Here is a 4,056-nt window from a genome sequence, read left to right on the forward strand (position 1 = left end):
ATGACACAAATAACCTGACAGAATACATGTCCAAAACAGCAGCCCTTCAAAGAATACTTGAAGTAATACAGAGAGTGGAAAGAGAAACGACTATACCCCAGGGGCAATGAAAGAAAATAAATAAAGGTATAACTGAGGAAACACAAAATTAGACAGAGAATACGAACAGCAATCCAAATGATGGCAACCAATACACATCTTTCAATAATAACCTTAAATATCAATGGACTGAATTCCTCAGTCAAAAGACACAGGCTAATAATCACTAAACATAGTCACAATTAGGCTTGTTGACAGTTGTCCTCATTCATTAAAGGAGTGCCAAGCAGGGTCACTGGACCCTCACCTGAATATCCAGCCACTCTTCCCAGCCAACTAGTCCAGCCTTGGAAGACAAAAGAAAAATGAGGAAGAACCCAATAGAGGGATGCTTTTGGAAGCTCTTGCTGAGAAATCCCAATGGACTCTCCTATGAACATTTGAAAATTGCCCTGTTCTGACTTTTTTCTAGTTCCCTGTCTAGAACTTGTAATGCTAATTACTCTTACCTTTACTTCTCCTTCATATCTCCCATTCATGATTCAAGGACCTTCTTCTCCCCTTAGAGACAAAAGTTATGCAACTTGGGAGTCTTAGATAGGCCCACTGAAGGGGTACCCCAATTGCCTCACCCTGCGTGGTCATCTCAATAGATGTAGAAAAAGCTTTTGACAAAATCACGCCATCCTTATTGCCAATTTGGGTAACCCCTTCAAAGGATGGCGTGATAAGAATAGGAAGTAGGAATTGGCTAGGCAGTTAGGGTAAAAAGACCCCAAAGAAATGTAGCTAGTTTCTTGGCTAAAAGTCAAAATGTCCTTGGGCCTGTTAGCAACATACTCTGTTCCAAGGCCAAAAATGTCAAAAGTATTTGGGAGCTGGTATCTAATCCTTTAAAGATTTTAGAATTACCTCTTCGTGGGGGCGGGAGGGATGTTGGAGGGGAGGGAGTGGGCATGGATTTGATCAAAACACCTTACATACATGTATGAAATTCTCAATGAAGTTTTTGTAAAAGTTAAAAAAAAAAAGACAGGCTAAGTGAATGGATTAAGAAACAAAATCCATCTCTTTTCTGCCTGTAAGAAACCCATCTCACCTTCAAGGACAGGCACTACCTTAAGGTAAAAGGATGGAAAAGAATAGTCCAAGCAAATGGCACTAAGAAAAAGCAGGTGTTGCAATTCTAATATCTGACATAATAGACTACAAACTAAAACTAATCAGAAGAGATAAGGAGGGTCACTTCATTCTGATCAAAGGAACAATTAACCAAGAAGAAATTACAATCCTTAACATATATGCACCAAACTCTGATGCAATCAAATCCATAAAAACAACACTACAGGATATTAAGACACAGATTAACGCCAACTCAGTAATAGTAGGGGACTTCAATACCCCACTGCCTCCACTAGACAGGTCAACTGGACAAAGAATAAACAGAGAGACATCCGAATTAAATGATACCATACATCAAATGGACCTAACAGACATCTTTTGACTATTCCACCCAAGCACCAGAGAATACTTTCTACTCAGCACCCCATGGAACTTTTTCAAAAATTGACCACATACTGGGCCACAAAACAAATCTCAACAAATACAAAAAAAATTGAAATAATTCCATGCATTCTATCAGACCACAATGCAATAAAGCTCAAATCAACACTGGACAAAGCCCTAGTCACTATACGAACTCATGGTGATTAAACAACACATGCATAAACAATGAGTGGATCAAAGGAGAAATTAAGAAAGAAATAAAAGAGTTCCTGGGATTCAATGAAAAGGACATTACAACACAATACAACCTCTGGGATACTTTAAGAGCAGTTCTAAGAGGGAAGTTTATAGCTCTAAGTGCCTACATTAAAAAATTAGAAAGAGCCCAAAATAAATGACCTAACACTTCTACTCAAGACACTGGAAAGGCAAGAACAAATGAAATTCAAACCCAGCAGAACAGAAGAAATAATAAAAAGCAGAACAGAAATTAATGAAATAGAAACAAAGAAAAGCTGAACAAGATAGACAGATCCTTAGCCCAGTTAACCAAAAGAAAGAAAGAGCAAATCCAAATCGATAAAATCAGAGATGAAAGGAGAAACATCACAACGACACCCAAAAGATCCAGACCATTATAAGGGAATATTTTAAAAACTTATACACTACTAAATCTGAAAATCTAAAAGAAATGGATGGATATCTAAAACCATGGGAACCACCAAAGTTAAACCAAGAAGAGATCAACAGTTTAAACAGACTCATGACATATAAGGAAATCGAAATAGTAATACAAAGCCTCCCAACTAAAAAAAGCCCAGGCCCAGATGGATTTACAGCAGAATTCTACCAGACATTTAAAGAAGACCTCCAACCAATACTACTTAAATTATTCAAAATGATAGAAACAGAGGGAGAACTCCCAAATTCCTTCTATGAACCAGCATCACTCTAATACCTAAACTAGGTAAAGACACAACCAAAAAAGAAAATTATAGACCCATATCCTTAATGAACATAGATACAAAAATTCTACAGATGTACATCAAAAAGATCATTCAGCATGATAAAGTAGGCTTTATTCTAGAGATGCAAGGATGGTTCAATATATACAAGCCAATAAATGTCAATCATATAAATGGACTCAAAGACAAAAACCACATTGTCATCTCAATAGATGCAGAAAAGGCTTTTTGACAAAATTCAGCATGCATCTATGTTCAATTTCCTAGAGGGAATTGGACTGGAGGGAACATACCTCAACAAATCCACAGCCAACATCATTCTAAATAGAGAAAAACTGGAAGCATTCCCATTGAAATCAGGAACCAGACAATGATCCACTATCTCCACTCTTTTTCAACATAGTGCTTGAAACTCTTGCCTAAGAGATCCCCAAAGTTCCATCAGAAAACTCCTAGAACTGATCAACACTCAGTATAGTGGCAGGTTATAAAATCAATCTACAAAAATCAGTAGCCTTTCTATATACCAATAACAAGCAATTGGAGAAAGAATACAGTAAATGTTCCTATTCACAATTGCTGCAAAAAAATGATAAAATATCTTGGAATAAATCTGACCAAAGACACCAGAGGCCTCTACAAAGAAAATTTTAAATTGTTAAAGAAATTGAAGAAGACACCAGGAGATGGAAGGACCTCCCATGCTCATGGATAGGAAGAATTAATACTGTGAAATGACTGTCTTACCAAAAACAATATATAGATTCAATGCAATCCCAATCAAAATCCCCATGACATACTTCACAGAATTAGGAAAAAACCATCCTTAAATTTGTATGGAAGCACAAAAGACCCCAGATAGCCAAAGTAACCCTAAGCACAAAGAACAACGCTGGGGGGATTACTATAACAGATCTCAAAGTATACTACAGAGCTATAGTCATAAAAACATCATGACTATAGATCACAAAAATAGACACATAGATCAATGGAACATCATTGAAGACCTAAACCCAAGTACACATAATCTCAACCACCTGATATTTTACAAAGGTGCCAAGAACACACAATGGAGGAAAGACAGCATCTTCAACAAATGGTGCTGGCAAAACTGGATCTCCACCTGCAGAAGAATAAAATTAGATCCTGATCTTTCACCTTGCACAAAAGTCAACTCCAAATGGATCAAAGACCTCAATGTGAAACTGGAAACCCTGAAACTATTAGAAGAAAATATCGGCAGTAACTTACAAGATATAGGTGGAGGAAAGGATGTTCTCAATCAGACAGAAGTTGCTCAGGAATTAAGGTCAGCAATCAACAAGTGGGACCTCATTAAAAAGCTTCTGTATAGCAAAAGAAACAATCACAAAAGTGAAGAGAAAAACCACAGAATGGGAAAAATCTTCACCAGTGACACATCTGACAGAAGTTTAACATCCAAAATACATAAAGAGCTCAAAAAACAAAGAATTGAGAAACCAAATGACCCAATTAAAAGATGGGCTAAAGATCTAAACAGAGAGTTCTCAAAGGAAGAAATGAA

The sequence above is a fragment of the Nannospalax galili genome, unplaced genomic scaffold (genome assembly GCF_000622305.1).
Source record: "Nannospalax galili isolate Female #2095 unplaced genomic scaffold, S.galili_v1.0 scaffold664, whole genome shotgun sequence".
Taxonomy (NCBI): Eukaryota; Metazoa; Chordata; class Mammalia; order Rodentia; family Spalacidae; genus Nannospalax; species Nannospalax galili.